Consider the following 20,609-nt stretch of genomic DNA (forward strand, 5'->3'; position numbering starts at 1 on the left):
TCAAAGGTTCCATAACACCGCCACAGAAGGAAGCCAATTTATTGCATCGTGTGCAGAATTGGCTCAATGCTCGAACGGCACGCCATCGGCGTTGAACGTGTTGAGGGTAGGCTTTCAACACACGCGAAATCCGAATGCACCAGTTGCTCTTCTCTGCTCGGTGAAATGCCATTCACACTCAACAGAACAAACCCCCATTCAACTGCCACTGCCAGCAGGGTGGCTTTTCCAAAGGGGGGAGGGCAGTTGTAATGCAACATGTGCTTTCGGAATCAATATCAACAAGCGGACGCCTCCCTCCGGTGAGTTCTGCTTCTCTCTCTGGAAGCTGAGTTCTCTTCTCTCCGCAAACTGAAGTTTCTCTTCTTTAAGTTTCCCTCTCGGAGAAGATCAGCTGTGAAACTGAGCTTTTTTGGGAAGATTTTCACGTGGAGGGTTGGGCCACGTGGGTTGAACTCTTCTCGAATTGTTGATTAGTTTGAAATTCGCCTACCCCAAATTGACAACTGATTTCGTCACTTTTAAACTTTGTTTACTAAATTTTGTAGGGACTTTCAGGTTTCGGACGTAACACGATTGCTGCAGTAGCCAACCCCCCGATCGCCCTCTGACCACTTTCCGATTCCAACCTGTTCTGTTCTGTAGAGTCGCAATCGGGATTCCTTGAGACGCGACATTCCGGACGCAGCACCATCGCTGCCTCCCAACCACTCATGTTCACTTCCGTCGAGTCCTGTTCCGGATTTCGCCAATCGGTTCCAGCACAATTCAATCACACTCACACCTCCGTGCCAAACGTTCACTCTCAAATGTCCGCAGCGTAAACATAAACACGTGCCTTTTTTCAATCGCTGTCAAAATCAAGTACACGCTTCAGTAGAGTTGAGTTTGTTTGGGGTTATTATTACCCGGTCAATATATTCATATTGTTTACATTATTTTAAAAGACTTTGCTCGTTTGGTGCACGTCTTTACACTACAGATTGTCTCCCTTGACAATCTGTACTTCACACAGGTATACTGAACTGTCACTTACTCTCCAGATCCTTCATTATAAGGTAATATAAATAATAAATTTCACTAATTCGTTCACAAAAACTCGCAGCAATTTCATAATTTTTGAACTGACATCCAAAACTCAACGCCTGCTGTTTGAAAGCAAAAACAGTGCGTAACGCCACGCCAAACAAAATTGCGCCAAGTAACGCCTACCGTAAGGTAAAAGGACATCTTCCGGCCCCCTTAAATTAATCAAAGCTCTCTCTCCCTACTTTCCCTCTCCGAGGCTGAGTTCCGTTGATGCGGTTAATGCTGGTACAAAAAGCTCCCCACTGGACCGCGTCGAGCTCAGTCTTGAGTGAACTTTGAACCAGTGCGGACCACCGGGGAAAACCGCTGCGGATCACGGCCACGGTCGGCCACCAACCCCCCACTCTCCAGGTTTTTTTTTCTTCTCTTGACTCTCTTCGGGGAAATCAGGGGAAGGAGCAAGGAGGCCCAACGGGGTGCGACAGGAGGAGGTGTTCATCATCAGGACACTTGTGCACGCTGCTGCTCCTGGAATTGTGTGTGACAAAAATCGTCGGACTGTGTGTGTGTGTGAGTGTTTTGACAGCAAAAGGAAAAGTAAATAGATTTTTACTACACGGGTGTGGGGATTACAGGTGAGAAACAAGAGAATTTCGGCGGAAAGGCTGGTCAGAGCGATTCGGAAAACTTTCCGCCGCTTTTCCTCTGCGTCAGAATTTCTGCGAAGTGAAAACGCAAGGGTTATGAATTACGGTGAAATTTGGGGATCAAGGAGGCTGTGAAGAGGTGCACACGACAAAAAAAAGAAAGGGGAAGTGTCATGTGGGGTGGGTAGCGCGCGGCCTGCTTTGTTGAAAGATTCTTTGCGGATTCTTTTCGGGTAGGCACAATCGAAAAAAAGAGAAAGAAGTGAGGTTATGTACACACGTGAAGAACACACAAACACACTCTGAATTGGGTTTCTCGTGTCACGAAAAGGTGTGAACAGGTGCGACCAACGTATGGTGTCGTGTCTAGTCAGCCCGATTAGTGGGAGCGCTTTTGTTCCGGTGAATGTGCGCGAAGGATCAGACAGTCGTCGTTGGCACAGAGTCTTTCCGGGCGGAAAATTGAAAACTGAGATGGAAAAAGGAGCTCGGTGGAATTGCTTTGGATTATTTGACGATTTGCTGCTGCTGCCGTCGTTCGATGGAATTAAGGTGTGAAAAGGTAGGTGAGAGGATCGAGAGTGAAAAAATAAATTCTGATATTGAAAGCAGTTCTTTGTGGTATTTGATGGAACGAATTATAATGCGATTTGGATTTTAATATTTAACTCAAATTTGACTGTTGAAATGCTTTTTTTATGAGCGAATCAGGATTCGTTGAATGAAACGACAGCTGTCATATGGGTCATTCCTTCCCAAGTGACCTCGCGTCCAACATCGACCTTCACCAAATCTGCTCATATTTGGCATGGGGGTTGTTTTTGCCCCAAAAACAAAGAATCCAAAGTTTGGTGACATTTGGTCCACCCCCGCGCCCGTGGCACCCCTCTTTTCTGAGATTTTTGAAAAACCTTATTTTTAAAATGCATTTTGCTAAGAGAAAGTTTACATAAAGTGAACTTTTGGATATGTACATTTGAAGATTTTTTGATGTAGAATCGAATGGCGTACTCAAAATTTACGTACAGTGTTGCCAGATATGAAAATTTTGCGCTTTAAGTTTTAAAATGCATTTTTAACCCTTTGGACGAGCAATTACGGGAAAACTGACAATTGCATTCGATTGCTGAGAGTTTTTTACATTAAATTCAATCAAAACCTCAGGGTAAAATGAATATTTCTTGAGATATCACATTTTTAAGTTGGAAAGCTTAGTATTGCACAGCAAATGTTTTACTTAACCATCAATTTTTAACAGTACATTGCGTGAGAGCATAGTAGGCCTTGAAATTTGAATATTTTTTTTTCAATTTCTTAACGGAAGCATGTGAATGTCCCAAAATTGAATTTATGTATGTATGTATTGTATGTATGAATTTGAACCCCGTCTTGGCAGGACTTGGCGTGGTTCACGTATATAAGAAAATGACAAAATGTTTAATTTCGAGCGCATCAACTGGAATTTTCTAGTTTTATGGCCCAAGAAGCTAGCCTGAAAATATGAGCTTATTTGGTTAGGGTTGGTTGGTCCAATTTTTACCTGAAGGATTTTGGAGTTTTTTGGCAAAATTTAAAAACATGCTCAAAAATTAATCTATATATTTTCGGGATCAATTCCTAGCGCTTTGCGATGTTCTACAAAGTTGTTCCCCGGATCAAAATCTTTGAAAATTTGACAATAAGAAAATTTGATAGCGTTCTGGGAAACTTTGTCGAAGAAGATGTTAAAAGTGAAAATTCCCCATAGTTTATTTAATTTTTAATTAATTAAAGTTCCATTCAAACTCCAGGTCAAAACTGGACCCACTAAACATTAACCAAATAAGCTCATATTTTCAGGCTAGCTTCTGGGGCCATAAAACTAGATAATTCCGGTTGATGCGCTCGAAATTAAACATTTTGTCATTTTCTTATATCCGTGAACCACGCCAAGTCCTGCCAAGACGGGGATTCAAATGCATACATACAATACATACATACAATACATACATACATACAATACATACATACATAAATTTGGGACATTCACTTGCTTCCGTTAAGAAATTGAAAAAATGTCAAATTTCAAGGCCTACTAGGCTCTCACGCAATGTACTGTTGAAAATTGATGGTTAAGTAAAAGATTTGCTGTGCAATACAGAGCTTTCCAACTTAAAAATGTGATATCTCAAGAAATATTCATTTTACCCTGAGGTTTTGATTGAATTTAATGTAAAAAACTCTCAGCAATCGAATGCAATTGTCAGTTTTCCCGTAATTGCTCGTCCAAAGGGTTAAAAATGCATTTTAAAACTTAAAGCGCAAAATTTTCATATCTGGCAACACTGTACGTAAATTTTGAGTACGCCATTCGATTCTACATCAAAAATCTTCAAATGTACATATCAAAAGTTCACTTTATGTAAACTTTTCTCTTAGCAAAATGCATTTTAAAATAAGGTTTTCAAAATCTCAGAAAAAGGGCCACCAAATGTCACCAAACTTTGGATTCTTTGTTTTTGGGGCAAAAACAACCCCCATGCCAAATATGAGCAGATTTGGTGAAGGTCGATGTTGGACGCGTGGTCACTTGGGAAGGAATGACCCATATACATCGAAACGGTTTGAAAACTGATTATTGACGGTTATATTTTTTGGGTTTATTGGACCTTTTCAAACAAATCCAGATTTCATTTTTTTTTTCTTTGGCGAAATGGACACTTTAACGATTGAGTGCTTTGAAAGAATATTAAATTATGGATATATATGAAAAACAGAAAATGACTGATAAGTAATTTGTGATATTAATTTTTTGAAGAAGTTGAATCATTGCAAGAAATTGGAGGAAAAAATTACTATCAAAACGTAATGTATGTAAATTTTGAAATGGTAATGAAATTTTGAAAATATTTTTATTCGAAAGTTTAAAAATTGTTGCTGAGTTTTTTTGCAATGGACTATTTTATCTGGTGAAAAATGTAGGCAAACTGGAAAACATTTTAATCTTTGTTTGTTCAATTTATTTTTTTTAATACCTCTGGGTTTAGACGTCAAAAGTTCATCGTCTTTTTCAAGAAGAATAATGTTTCAAACTATTCTATCTGTTAAATTTCGATTCGAATGAAATGACATTTATGTAACGAATTAGCAAATTTTAAAAATCTCTAAATGTAAGATTTTTTTCTGCAAAAAAAAAAATCTGTTGAGTTAATGTTGAAACCAACCCATCTATAAGGCACCTATAAAAGTTCGTACAAAATACATAAAAAAGTCGAAAAATCTAAAGTTTGCTGTTTGAATATTTTTCTTGAAAAAAAAAACTATCGCTGTTCTCTGAATTTTTTTTAACAAAATCCGGATTTTAATTTTTGTTTTTTTTTAATCTGTATGAAACTTTGTCTATCGCTTCGTTATGTTCACATAGACAATTTTGCATCATTAGTTTCTCCAACCAAGTCTTCATAAAAATTAAGGAGCTGTCCATAGAAAAGTGCTATGAAAACGATCGAAAATCTGTATCTCAAGGAGCAATTTTCTGAACGGTTTGGTGTCTTCAGCAAAGTTGTAGGTTATTCCTAATTATAACCCATAGAAAAAAATATTTACACTCTAAAAAATTACCCATTTTGACAAACTTTAACAACAAAACACTGTTAAATTTATAATAAAATTTTAAGCCGAAAAACATTTTTCAAAAATTATGATAAAGTGCTCCTTCCCTGTTTGAAAAATGTCGCACGTCGTACGAGCTGTCGCGCGGTTTTCATTTTACCGTTTCGATATCGATTGGTCGAAAGGACGACAAACGAACGACAAACACTCGACATGCGCGACATTGTTTTTTCCATCGATTTTCCTTCAATTTGACGTCACGATATTCGTCGACGCAGTTTGACAGTTCTCTTCAGTTGGTCTTGTTTGGACTTGATCAAATCAGAGAAACTTTGTACCGAATCGAATCAGTTTACGTTGCCGAAAGTTAGTGTGGATTTTGGCCGGTTGATTGGTAAGTTGTGTTGCTTTTTTGTGAGCGGCTTGATCATAGCAATATATTCCAGATTTCCTGATTTCGGCCTTCGTGATGGAGGAGGAGGAGGAGGAGGACAACGGGTCACATCGTTGCTCCGGCGGGCCATGCCGGAAGACGGGAAGGGAAGCACCCGGTCTGCGATCGAGGAAGCGGATTGATGTTTAATTTTCCGCGGGAGGTGGCGGTGCGTGCCATACCCAAGGAGGAGGACAATGAAACGGCAAGTAATGGATGTTTCCCCCAATGGAACAGAAGGAGGGAGAAAGACCATTCCCCTTCCCGTCAAGTCTTGGGGAGGTGTACAATGTTCCGTGTGAAAAGAAAGGTGGAGGAAGACGGCGTTTCTGATCCGCCGGAGGTTTTTATACGGTGAGTTGTGTTTTTGAAACGATAGAGGGGGTTTTGCATCCCATTTGGACGTCAGAAAATAAATGAGGACGATGAAAGTGTGCGTGGGAGAGACTGGAGAATTAAAAACCTGAAACCATCACAAATTCTAAACAATAAAATTCTATTTTTCATACCAATCTTTCCTGAATCTTTTCAATTCCACAATTCAAATTTTCTAAGATTCACATAAATATAAAAAAATCTATTAAAAGGTATAGTTTCGTTCAAAAATATGAAAAATATATTAAAATTATAAAATTGTGTCTATTCAATTCAATTCTATTTATTTCTTTGGTTATCTTTTAACAATACACTCAAACCCCGATGGTTTGACACCAACTGTTGTCAAACGAACTCGGTAACTTTTTAGTTTGACACCCCTTTTACACGGAGTTCACACACACTACCAAACGATTGAAAATTATAAAATTACAAAATTATAAAATTATAAAATTATAAAATTATAAAATTATAAAATTATAAAATTATAAAATTATAAAATTATAAAATTATAAAACTATAAAACTATAAAATTGTAAAATTGTAAAATTATAAAATTGTTAAAATTTTAAAATATTTAGGTTCTTCAAATCATGAACTCTTAAATTTTCAAATTGTATTATTCTTAAAATTCTTGATATTTTCAAAACTGTTTTTAAAAATATCAAAGATTTTATTTTTATTTTAAAATTATTCCGATATTTTAGATTTTAACGATTCTAACATTCGAGCATATCATAATTGTTTAAAAACTTTAAAGTTCATTGCTTCTTTAAAGCATGGACTTCAGAGTCCCAAGAATTTAGCACTTTAAATTTAAAAAATAAACCAAATTCTCCATACAAATTTTGGATAAAAAATCAACATGCGTTGATTTTGATTTTTTATCTGAAATGTAAAATGTTTAAATGAAATATTATGTTGTGCTAAACATTTTTTTGTCTTTTTTCTCCAAAAATTTAAAAGTTTAGAGACTACTTTTTTAAAATTTTACATTGAAAGTTAAATTTCACATTTCTAGTTATATTTTGGATGATTTAGCCGAATGACGTAATCTTTTTTCAGGTAACCAAAAATATTCCAATCGAATCCTGCTGACAACCCAGCATTTCCGTGTTGTCCCACGGAAGCTGTAACGATCGCAAAAACACTTGCACCGGAAGTGCGTAAACCGACCTTGTCCGAACTCCGGTGGCCATCCGTTCGTGGGATGCCAAGGCGACGAGATGAACTGAAAGGCCAACTGGAAGACAACGCCAAAAACCACGTGAAGATCGCGACACACAACAAGTAAAATTAATGAATTTTTGTGAAATCGAGTGAAAAAGATTAATTTACAGAAAAAATACATATAAACATAATTTTAAAATAAAAAAAAATATTTTTACTGCCACATAACCTAAAAACCCGAAAAAACAGCACACGACAAAGGCACGACAACCCAAATAACAAAACCGTGCGACGTCGGTCGAATGTCGTACGACAATGTCGAACAATTTCGATGATCGATCGCACGACAAATACGACATTTTGGTGCAAAAACGTATGACATTCGTGCGAATGTCGCACGACATTGTCGTGCGACGTCGTATGATTGCACGGACGACAAACGACGGACGTCCGACGGACTTTTCAGTCAGGGTTTTTTGAGTTATAGCCAAGTTATAGCCATTTTTAGGTTGAATAAGGCTTTCTAGGCCCAGTGAAAAAAATATAATTTAACTCAAAAATGACGAACTCCTCGTCACAGTGTCCTGATGCAAACAATGATCGAGCTGTAGCTGTCACAGCCCTGCGAATTATTTTGGCTGACATATCGGGCAGTCAGTCAAAAAAACTAGCTAGAAGTCGCCTGACAAAAAAACTTTCGCTAGAAAGAGATAGGAAACCTGATGCAAACAAACGTCCAGCTGTCATGTAAACATACTTTGAATGTGTTGGTAAATTTCTGACTAGAAAGCCTTATTATTCAACAAGTTATATTTTTTAAAATCTTTAAAAGTAGTTTTCATCCGTGTCCATCTTTGGAGAAAAAAAATCGTTCAAAAAATGGAGAAAATTCTCCACAAATTACTTTTTTGGATATTGTTGATCGAACCTTCGATTGTTGATGTGTGGCCTTGCAAAGAATGAACATTATCAAAAAAAGAGTGGCGAGCTTTATAAAAAAAAACAGAATCTTGTTTTTATGGAGTTTTAAATATATTTTAATAATCATGAATTTAAAATCAAAGCTCGACAATGTTTCAAGAAAAGTAGCTTGTTTTGTTGTCACACCCTTATACTACTAAAAGGTTCTTTGGACATATCAGATCGGATTTGATAAGGCTTTCTAGTTAGACATTTACCAACACATTCAAAGTATGTTTACATGGCAGCTGTTTGCATCAGATTTGCTATCTCTTTCTAGCAAAAGTTTTTTGTTTGGCAACTTTTAGCTGGTTTTTCTGACTGACCGCCCAATATGTCAGCCAACATATTTCGCCGGACTGTGACAGCTCGAGCTCGAGCATTGTTTGCATCACTGACACTGTGACGGGAAGTTCGACATTTTTGGGTTAAATTATATATTTTTTCACCGGGCCAAATATGTTGTTATAAATATGTCATTTTATTTTTTACGGCGACATTCTCACCAGAAATGTAAAAGACTAAAAAAAATATAAAATTATTCATGATTTACGATTTTTGGTCGGACTCGCCATCAATCATCGTGCTTCCGGGGCCGGGTTGTCTATCCGTTTTTGGAAAGTTTGCACACACAAATGATGTTGTGATGTGTTGCTGACAAGTGAGCCCTAAACCCACCAGAAGTGTCAGCCACTCGTCTCAGGGAACACTGTTTGAGGTGGTTAATTATTAATGTCATTAGTATGTATGTTGGGTTTTGTGTGTGTGTGTGGGAAGGGTGTGTAAAACGTGCTTGTAGTGGTTCTATTGTTTTCATAGTGCTGATGAGCTTAAAATTAACATGGCGCTGGGAAACTAATTACGTTTTGAAAGGGGGATTAGTTGTGGTACCACACAATGTTGTTTGTGGATGGATGAGTGACTACCTGATGACGTGTAATCATCTGGCATTATAATCCCGCTTTTTGAACCCATGCAGCAAAAGCTTTTGAATTAGGCTTAAACTCAAATCTGAGTAAAGATCTATAAGCGTGTAAATCTCGGCATTCCCCCTCGATTTTCACCTTTTTAGCACCTATTGAAGCCCACCCATCACGATTTGCCCTTTGGCACTCAATTTTCCACCACATTTCCGGAATGGGTGTGTTCGCGACGCACTCGGTGGTAAATATCGATCAAATTCAAATTAATGACGGCGGTGTGACGTACGACGACGACGACGACGACGAGGATGGCATATGGCGGGATGTCACGCGGAACACTCTCCTCTGTGTAGGGCCCGGAAGTGTAGGTGATGGGGTTATTCTTTTATGATTTAATGCCGATAACATATTGTGGCAGCATGTTGCGTGCAATTTAATTTAGGGAAATCGTGGGATTTTTTTGCGATTCTTTTGGCAGCTTGATTAAAAATTTAAATTCAGTAACATGTTGTAACCGTGCATCTTGACATATTGTCAAACCTACTCATTTTTGGGTACAATTGAAAAATGAAAACATAACCTTTTTGTCAAATAACTCATACATTTATGTAAAATTAAATTTGTGTGCAGCATGTCAGTTACACGTTAATTTATTGAAAGTTAAAACAAATCTTGAAATAACTCACCGGATAGCTTTCGTTACCCATTTTCCTAGGACGCGTGAGTTCTCGTGTTTCTCGCAAAGTATATTTTTCCCTGAATATTAATGAGCGTAAATTATGTGGAATTCGAGGAAACGTGAATTCCCGTAGGGAAGGGCACACATACCTTCCTCCGCCATAAATTACAAAGTTGAAAATATTGTTTTTACCACGTGCGAAAATGTTCAACCGCAGCTGAACTCAAATTAGCCGGAAAGTTTGAACAAGCTTTTGAGGGTTTTTTTTTGGTGCGAAACTATTTGCACTATATTTAGCTTCTTAAAAACCTCAATTATGATGTTTTTTAACACTAAAATTTAATTTCGAAAAGAAATTATCGGAATTTAATCACCGTGTAGCTTTTGTTTACAAACAACACGCTAAATTTAACTTGCTCAACTTCAATCTACAAAATTTCTATTTTCTAACAATCCAATCATTTGCATTCTTCCTAAGCCTTTCTGTCCCTTGATTGGTTCTCAATTTTATATCGTTTTCTTTGTCATCCCGGCAACCCACGTGCACCTGGCCGGTTGAAAAACAATAAAATCGATAGGATTATTCCGATGAACTCGATGAAAACTATTCCATCCCACATACCACGCAATCTATCGAGAGCCGGCTTTTACATAAATCGACAACTTTTTCACCGTCGGGGTTCTCTCGAGGGAATTTGAAGAATATTGTTTTCCCCGGAAAAGCTCCTCCTCTGTTAGTCCTCCTGCACTCGCCTCCTGTAGATCCAATCATCAATTTTTCAATAAGTTTTGAGCTCTTGTTTTCAGCTGGGAATTCGATGTCGGACCTTTCGTGTCAAGTTGCGCGTTGAAGGATGCTCACCTTGCTCGCCGCACACTTTGCGCCAATTTGACAGCGCTGCAAGCGTTACACGCTAATGTGAAATATTCGTTATTATGTTTTATTCCCTAGAATGTTGTGTTCCCATTGCGGGCGAAGGCAAAAGTTTTTCTTCTCATGTGAAATTTTTAATTTAGCTACCGGAACAAGTTTGTTCAGAACTTCCTGCAATTATTACCTTTTTGCCGCTTGCAAATTACTGGCGAGGGCGTTCGCGTACCACGTGCAATTTTCTTCATGGGAAAAGTTTTCCTTCTTGCATAGTACCGCGGATGTGTACGGACGCAATCAAGTTAAATTGTTCGATCCTTCTTTAAAAAAATCATTTGAATTTTGTCCAGCTGTCAAAAATACACGCATAATTTGTTTAAGAAGAACTTTCGATCAAAGAATGTAATGTCTCCCAAACACGCTTCCAATCTCAAGCAAACACGTTTAAGGAAATCCACTCAACTCAAAAATAAACTCTTTTTCAGCAGCCCTCCAACGCCTTCAGAGAAGGCGAAAACTTTTCGGTTTTGCGGTTTCGAAAGAGACAGCCCAAGAAAATAACCTCTCGCGCAAAAAGGTTGCCATTTCCTTGTTTGGCCAAAGTTGTTCCCTGGCCGTGTTGCCTTTCCGGCTGTTTATTCCGGCGGGTTCTGTTATGATGGAGAACCAGCGCCGCGTGTATTGTGTGTGTGAGGGGAAAAGTTTTGGCGAAGAACTTTTCCCCCTTTGCACGTCGTGTTCTGGCAAAGTTTCTGCCTCAGGGATGTAGCGGATTGATTGGTTGTCCCAAACCTAATTTTATTGGAAGAAGCGAAACAATTTCTTGACATTGTACCTACCTTTTATAAACAAAACTTTGAGTAGCGAAATTTCAAATCGTTGCACACCTTGCAAATCAATAACATTGATCGTGAGCTGTCAAGTACACTCACAGCTGAAATCAGTCATAATTTTAATTAAATTACTCATTGCCCAAAATTGATTACAGCACTGTTTATTTCGAAGTACCCACAAAGAAACACAAACACCGGACATCTTCGGGGATGTTCCTCCTGAAAAGGTAGCTCCGGTGGCAGTCTACCGGATTGTTATTATATGAAGTGTGCGTGTGTATGTTCAAAAGTTGCACACAAAGCGGAAAAGTTGTCTGACACTCTTCTGTCATGCGATCTTCTACTTCATCTTCCTCCACTGCTGGGAGGTGTATTATACGTGTATGACGACAAAAGCGGAGGCAAATGCACAAGAAATCTAATTTTCGGTCCCCCAACCTTGAAAGGACTTGAACTCACGTGGTTTGGGTACAATTAATCTGCGGAATGCCTGGGTGAACTTTACTACGGTGATGGGTGGTGTAGATTTCGTTGGGAGGTTTGTTGTTGTTTTAGCAGGGTGTAGTGAATTAGTGACTTGCGGTGGAATTTTATGGCGTGGAACAGCGATTTCCTTTTCAGGCAATTTGTAGAGTCGTGCCCTTTGTAAACACCCCTACACATACCATCTTAGTGCCAAATGTTGGAGACCTCTACATCGAGTACTTTGGCAGGGAGGGAGTGTGAAGGTGATGGAGAGAGAGAGTCGGTGGAAGGCATTGGGAGCAGCAGAGGACGAGGAATCTACGACGAGTCCGAACGATTACGGGCCGGAAGTGCAGGACACGGATCGTCGGTAAGCGGGTGGTTGGGAGGATTTACCGGCGGCTTAGATGCAGCGCTTGAGAGCGGCCACGACGCTACATCTGGCGACGAGGATGAACGGTAAGAAGTTATCAGTTGGAGGAAGTTTTCAGTGCGGGGCGTAACGCTAGTGTTGTGTTTTTTTATGCTTCCTTGTAGTAGTGTTATGTTGAAAGGTGGTTTTGCTTTTCGTGTTTGTTTATTTTTTCTGTTACTGCAGTACTAGATTGAAGGAAACATTGTTGCTAATTTTGATTTGACGTAGAATTACGTTTAATTTATTTAAGATGTTTCACATTAGTAGTCAGTTTTGGTTCAATTTGGAATTCAAACCAGTTTAATGGTGTTAAACAATTCTATTTTATGGCAAATTTTTGGTTATTGCGTATTTACCGGGAGTTGATTGTATATACAAAATACATTTTAAATAGCAGTTGCTGTTGATAAAAAAAAACTCTGAGGAGTTAAAAGTTTTTTTTTGTAAAAGTTGAGTTCAGACAAAAAAAAAAATCTCTGAATTTTTTTTTGCGTTTTGTTCGGATTTAAGTTACAATGAAACATTGACTTTTGGTATTGATACATTTATTTGAAAATAATCGATTTTTAAGTATCGTTTCAGTTTTTCTTTCATCGACTGCAAGATTTCAACTTTATGGGGCACCAGTTTTAACAAATGTTTTATACACCCGGAGGAGTCTACTTAAATTCTTGACGAAGCTTGATAGTTCAAGATCTGAGAAGTAACCTGAAAACATACTCTGAGGAGTTAACAATGTAAAAGTTCTGAGAAGTGAGCTCTGAGGAGTAAGCTTAGTTCAAACTCTGAGGAGTGAACAAATAATCAACTCTGAGGAGTTTACCGAGTACAATTTCAAGCTCTGAGTAGTGAGCTAACTGTGAGGAGTATGATGAGTTCAAACTCTGAGGAGTGAATTAGGATGCTACTCTGAGGAGTTTAACCAATTTCTAAGAAGTGAGCTAGTTCTGAGGACAGCTAAGTTCAAACTCTGAGGAGTGAGTAAAGACGCAACTCTGAGGAGTTTGCCGAGAACAATTTCAAGCTCTCTGAGGGGTTAGCTGAGTTCAAACTCTGAGGAGTGGAGTGAGATTCAACTCTGAGGAGTTTACCAAGTACAAGACTCTGAGGAGTTGATAAATTTTCTAAGTAATTTTCCAAGTTCAAGGCTCTGAGGAGTAGATGCATTTTCTGAGGAATTTGGCAAGTACAAGAGTCTGAGGATTGATGAATGTGCTAAGTAATTTTCCAATCCAAGACTCTGAGGAGTTTATGTTCAAGACTCTGAGGAGTAATGCATTCTCTGACTAATTTTCCAAACTCAAGACTCTGAGGAGTTATTGCATCTTCTGAATAGTTGAACTGATGAACTCTGAGGAGTTGTTCTGAGAAACCCTGAGGAGTTTTGCTGAAGAAGTCTGAGGAGTTGTATTGGAGATTCGTGAAGTTGTATGGAGAAAATATTGTTGTTCTGAGAAAATCTGACGAGTTTTGCAGAAGAATCTTGTTAAAAAAAATAATTTTGATTATACAGTCGACTCTCTGGTTGTCAATATCCAAGGGACCGTCGAGGAAGAGAATCATCAGTTTACAGAACGATGCAAAATGAAGACTTGATTGAAAATATTTTTTTCTTGATACCCAGCTATGGGAGAGAATCATGGCAACGTCAATCAAACAAAAACAAACTAATGTCAAACACCCTTCAAAGCTTCGTTTCGTCAAGAAAAATGTCCATGCAAGCCATGAGAAAGTGAAATTATTGACAACGGAAAGAGATTTTTAAAGCAAACAGAATCCAAGGGACCGTCGAGGAAGAGATCCTTCAAGCAAGGGAAAATATCGAGGAATGAAGATAATTGAAGTATGCAGATTGAAGGGACTGAAGAATTCATCGATAGATGGAGAATTATTGATATCGAGAAGATCGACAGACAGAGAGTCGACTGTATTATAGAATAACATTGCTGTCTAAATTTAAAACGGATGTTAGAATTTACAGTTCTAAAGAGTTTACTAAGCATTGACTTTACAGCTTTTACTCTGAGGAGTATATGTTGATGCAGTTGATTTAAGGAATTGTTTGAAAAGGGTAAAGCCCTTGAATTCGAAAATTCAAAAGTTCCGATAAGTTGGATTAGTTGAAAGATTTCAGGAATTGAAAAAATGTTCTAATTGATTGAATAATTATTAATAGTAAATGAGTAAAATTCAAACTAACCTTAAGGATTTTTTTTTCCTGCTTTTATACATTTTTTTATGCGTTTAAAAAAACCCTGCTTGAAAACAGGTCTAATGCAACTGCAAGAAATTAAAAAAAAAAATCGAGATAAATTATAACTTGACTCGGAGGAGTATGTAAACCTATGAATGGAAGTTGGTTTAAAGGAATCGAGTTTTGTTGGTTTGCTGGTTAAGCAATTTTGAAATCAAGAAAATTTGTTACTGCTTTGGAAAATTCGAAAAAAAAGAAATAAAAAAATCCTGAAAAGTGCTGCTTTCTAAGTTTTAAAATTACTTACATTTGCTAAATTTCTGGGAGTTTAGGAAATTTCAATCCCGTGGATAAACATGTTGAAGCTTGGAGGAGTTAATTTAAATTTGACTCAGAGGAGTCGGTAAATAAAGCTCTGAGGAAAGAATGAAAGCCAACTCTGAGGAGTTAATTGATTCAATTTTCTGAGAAATGGACTTTGATGCTACAGTGCAAGCTCTGAGAAGTGAATCATGAGTAGACATATGGAGCTGATTTTACTTTCATAGTATTATTGTGAAAGCAGACAAAAATCAAAATACGAACGCAACCTGTCAAAGCTGTTGCGCCACAGGCTGATGTACACGCTAACGACAAACCACTACATTTTTGTTCGGCGCAACAGATTTTTTCGCGCAACAGAAGTGTTGCGCACTTCGGTTTGGTGGTGCGCGGATAGTATTTTTCAATAAGGATATCCTGAGAAGTTCCAGAGGATGAGTTACTGTAATGATTTTTGAACGAGTAAGCATGAAGTTTTTAGAGTTTATAGTTGAAATGAGTGGATTCGAGAAACAAGTAAGGTATATCCTGATGAGTTTGATTCATTAAAAAAAATCTAATTCAATTAAGCATTTCAAATGTATTCTGAATCCGACTATTTTTTTCCTAATATGGTTTTCCATGGAGTGTGTGTCCTTCCAATTAAAAAAAATAGTATCATATAATGACAAACAGTACATATTGAATGAAGGAGAAAAAAACAAATTAAAGTGGCAGGGAAGGAGTACATACAAAGATTCATAAGTCTGAGGAAAAAAGTCTGATTACGTGATACGTCAAAAGAGATTGTGATGTAAATTCATATGTATCATCAATTTACAAATAAAACTAAATATATGGGTTTTCAAAATAATGGAATTAAATGATTGTACTGAAACTTTGAGGTTTCTGATCACGTTTAAGGTCTAATAAAGTAAGGGGGGGATGTAGAGTCGTGCCCTTTGTAAACACCCCTACACATACCATCTTAGTGCCAAATGTTGGAGACCTCTACATCGAGTACTTTGGCAGAGAGGGAGTGTGTAGGTGATGGAGAGAGAGAGTCGGTGGAAGGCATTGGGAGCAGCAGAGGACGAGGAATCTACGACGAGTCCGAACGATTACGGGCCGGAAGTGCAGGACACGGATCGTCGGTAAGCGGGTGGTTGGGAGGATTTACCGGCGGCTTAGATGCAGCGCTTGAGAGCGGCCACGACGCTACACAATTCCTCAGGTGCAGATAATTTGTGGAAAATAGATATTCTTTCTGGATTATTTTTAGCGGGTACATTTGACAACTATAGAAGGAGTGCAGCCCAGTTTTTATAAGAATCGTATACTAATTCCGTTTCAAACACAACAACCGGTTCCGTTTTCGAACCGGTTGTTGCGGTTCTAACGGAATTCTTATACGATTCGAATAGACTTCGTGTTCAAAATTCAAATTGGCCTGACTGGGAGAGAACTCTCAATGAGTCTACACGCTCCGTGTAAAATAACCATATTCTGAGAAGTTTTCACTTATGGTACGTTCGTTTGAACAGCTGGTGCGGCACTGAGTGCCGCACTTGTCGGTGCCAGTTTTGGTTCAATCAAACATCATTTTTCAGTGTGCATAGAACTCGTATGAAACTGAAAAAATATCGAGTGCGGCACTAGAGTTTCAGTTCCAAGATGGCGGCGAAAATCGTGCGGAACTAGCGCGAGTTTCTTCAAACAAACACTTTGACAGCTCTGAGTGCGACACTCAGTGTGGAACTAGCCCTCAAACGAACGTACCATTAGATCGCATCACCAAACTATTTTCAGTGTGTACACTTGACAGCTCAAGAAAAAAAAATGCAGAGAGCTGTCAACGTTTCTACACGCTCGTGTAAAATAATTAAGTTCTGAGTTATTTTCACTTAGATTACGTTAAAACTGAATCTACTCAGAACTTGATAAAATGAGAGCTTTCTGTCTATTTTCGCTGGAAAAACTTTAAATTAGCACGTCTTCAAAGTGATAACAGCCGTGTAACCAAAGTGTACTCAAATTAAGGCAAAAAATCTCCATCAAAGTCCCACGGAAACCGCGCCGCCAACCGAAAATGAGCCTGGTATTTGTTTTCGTGATCAACGCTAATTAAACGACCAGCAAAAGGGGGTAAACCGCACAGGCCGTGTTATAATACTTGGAAAAACTTTACCCCTGGAGCTAGGGAAATTATCATAATTACATGGACATGCTCGCGGTCAGAGGGGTTTTAGGCGAGCTTTACCATATTTATGTTTAGAATAATGTGAAGTAAGTACTTGGCGCGAAGGTTCTTCCACGCAAATTATAACTATTGAGGGAATGCGCGGGAAATGGGGTCATTTTTATAGCAAGTGGCACTTTGAAAGGGGTTGTTTATGCAAGGAGTTTTAAACTCGGGCTGAAGTATTATTAAATCATTAGAACGTCGGAAGTGATGAGTTATTAGTTCGTAGGCGAAAAAAACATTTAAAAAAGTTAATTGCTTGGAAAAATGAGGCTAACAAATTTAGCGTGTACCCTTATGACAGATGACAGTTGACAGCACACTGCGAACAGAACTTACTCACTTTGTTGTTTTGAAAGATAGTCCAAAACTCACTGTCAGACACGTTCCGACTGCAGAGCAAGGGTGGAAGCTGGTTGCTGAATATTTCAAGCAAAACATGCTCTAAATGCAAACGATGCACTCGACAGTTTGCTAATTAGTAGATGTTTTCCCCAAAGTCTTCTGAACATCATTTCTGTCTGGAGATGATGCCAAGAATGATTAGCAAAAAAGGCGTCCAGAATAGTAAGCTTATGATGCAAAGCATCTCCGGGGGCTCCGAAAGAAGTGCTAATGGGAGGAAATGTCGGCACCCCTAAAAAGGTTATTTATAACCGATGACCCAAAAGTAATGGGGGAGGCGGAGGGAGAGTCAACAAAAAATAACCCTCTTTTCAGGGGAAGATCTAGCCCATTTTGCTGAAAACATTTCGCAATGAAAGATGATGAGGCACGGAGGATTACGACATAATTGCTCGGGATAAAGATTAATAGAGTTCCCCGAAGAGCGTTGGCGGCATAATTCAGCCGTTTTGAGCTGGGAAATGTTTTGCGCTGGCGGGAGTCGATTCCGGGTAATCTCTTCCGAGTGGAAAAATGAATTCTGGGGGTCAAAATCGTAGGAATCGCTTTTCATTCAAGGTTGAAACTGTAATAATGATTCTAATGTTGGGTAAAATTTCAAACCTCTATGGGTGATTTCTTTTATCAGTGTAAATTTGACAGACAGGGATTAAGGTGGTAGAGTTGTAAGGTGTGCAGTGCAGACATTATTTTTCCAACTCAAGCTGCCACTTTCGTGCACAGCATTTCAGCAAATTTAAACGTCATTATAACGTCGTTGTAAGATTTACTTCTTCTTTGCGTGTCGAGGACCAATAAAACGTTGCAGCTTCGTCCGTCCTTCGTAATTAAGATCCAACACTTTGTGATAATTTTGCCTCGATGATTTTCAACATTGCTGCTGCTCATTTATCTTTTCATAACTCATTAAATTTGAGTCTGCATCAAGTTGAAATAATCCTTGTGGCATTTTTTCATAGACTGATATTGAAGACTAATTGTGTGGTATAAAAATATTGCTTACAATATAATTCTATGATTTGACAAAAGCTGCGTCTTCCGACAATATTGGATTTTTTTCTTTTCATTTCAAGTCCGCAATGCTCAAGTCTGAACAACGATAATAATAATGATGATTATTATTCCCCTTGTCGCGACGCCTTTCAAGGCAGGAAGGACTCTCAGGAGTGGGGCAAACCAATCGAGTCGAGTGTTTGTTATTGGGAAGATGAAGGAATGATTACGTTCGATGGAATTTTCGGGAAGAGTTTGTGTGGCAAACAGATTTAGTGAAGAAAAAGAAGAAAAGCCATTATTTTAATCAAATTATATTTAAATTTTAATCAATTTCAGCGAAATCGGTGCAGATTTTGTTGTTCGGCTCCGATTTTTCTGAAATGAGTAAAATTCTCTCAAATCTGACATTTGGCTCAATTACTCATTTCTGAGTAGGTTTGGTTTTGCAAAACAAAAAAATGATTTTGATAGTGCGTGTAAGATGGTTCAGTGTTGAAGCAGTGTGAGTAAAAATAAAACTCAGAAATTAGTTACTTTGGCTGATTGTGTACCATGACAGGTCTAATTGTTTTGACAGCATCACGCTTAGCGGAAACCAATCAAAACACAATTGAATCATTTCAACCGGAAAAATGAAACGAAAAACGGAAAAAAATCCACAGTCGTCAGAGGCGGCCATTATGCATGCAAGAATAAATAGAATTTCGTGCTCGGTGCCATGAATCAAGAGGCCGTCACGAGGACTGTCAGAGTTCATCATATTTGCTCTGAGCAAACCATGCACACCTTCGATCCTCCACCACCTTGAGCAAACGTCAATTTGTATGCACGGAAAATGTTTTTCAATCACTGGTCAACTGTTATCGAGTCGAGCAACGACGTTGCGGACGCTCGCTACATGAATATTTTAATCAATCAAATGGTCAGTTCTGAGAAGTGGAAGATATGGCCGAGAAAACGAGAGTTTTCTGCTGGTGCTGCCATCTATCAACAGTTGCATGCAAAATTCATGTAGGGTGATTGGTCCTGTTTTTGACAAGTTGTGCACTTTTGTCAAAGAATGGTCGAGTTATTTTTGTAATTTTTCGAATTTTTGCTAATTTTTTTACCTATCACGGTAATTTTTGACAGTTACAGGTTGCGATCCCTCCACAAACACCGAGGAAAGCACAAAACTCAATCAGAGCCACTTCCTTTCGCCCGGAGCTTTTTGCTTCCGCTCGCTCGTTCTCACGAGAAGCTCATCGGTCGGAGTACTTCTGACTGGCACTGTCATACTCATAAATAAATAAAACGAACAACAGTGTCTTGCGAACCTTCGTGGTGAACGGACACTAGAGCTGCGGTATTTTTTACTACCTAAGCTCAGAGTTATTTCAAAACAAAATTCACAGTCTTTTTAAAGACTACCTGAGTTATTTTCCAAAATTCTAAACAGTCTTTTCAAGACTAACCCCACCTGAAATTTTGTTGTATTTTACAAACGAAGCCATCTTTTTAAGAGAACTTTGCTTGCAAAATGCGTCAAAACAAAGGTAAACGCAAATCTTCTGAAGATTTGGTCGTTACGTCGGTGAAGCGTTTGAACGCTAAACCGGCTAACGGAAACAGAAAAAGAAAACAGCCTCTTCTGAGGTCTGATTCTGATTCTGAATGTGAGGTCAATCCTCCAATTCCATTGACAAACAGTTTCGGTGTTTTATCCGAAACTGATGACAAGAACCTTCTCCTCGTACTGAGCCTTCTGCCGTCGAGAAACGAGTAAAGGCTCCGCCAATTGTAGTGACTTCCGTCTCCGATTTGGCCAGCTTTCGAACGCAACTGAAGAATTGCAAGGAAACTTGCAATTTGAAGGTTTCGTTCCAGCTTGGTCGAAGAGGAGAATGTCGCTTGTTGACGGAATCTTTACAAGATCACCAAACTTTTGTTGGTTATTTGAAAAACCACAAACACAATTTCTACACGTATGAGACCAAGAATGCTCGCCCATTCAAGGCGGTCCTGAAAGGTCTCTCCAACGACTTGTCGGTGGATGAGATCAAAAACGAACTTAAGGTGTTGCTTGGCTTTGCCCCATCCCA

At 38.5% G+C, this 20,609-nt stretch overlaps 1 protein-coding gene across 6 annotated transcripts in view; it reads left to right on the forward strand.

Moving 5' to 3' along the window:
* Positions 1-1,362: 1,362 nt before the first annotated feature.
* Positions 1,363-20,609, forward strand: part of LOC6043387 (otoferlin) — a 75,625-nt gene continuing 56,378 nt past the window's right edge. For 3 of the 6 annotated variants that reach the window (XM_038248056.1, XM_038267117.1, XM_038248076.1), the window contains exon 1: positions 1,363-1,664. The gene's annotated coding sequence lies outside the window, so the exon portion shown is untranslated. Of the gene's footprint in view, positions 1,665-1,913; positions 2,239-20,609 lie in introns of all 6 variants that reach the window. The other 3 variants (XM_038248063.1, XM_038248080.1, XM_038248069.1) reach the window with 2 other exon arrangements.

This window comes from Culex quinquefasciatus, chromosome 1 (assembly GCF_015732765.1).
Source record: "Culex quinquefasciatus strain JHB chromosome 1, VPISU_Cqui_1.0_pri_paternal, whole genome shotgun sequence".
In the NCBI taxonomy this organism is placed as follows: domain Eukaryota; kingdom Metazoa; phylum Arthropoda; class Insecta; order Diptera; family Culicidae; genus Culex; species Culex quinquefasciatus.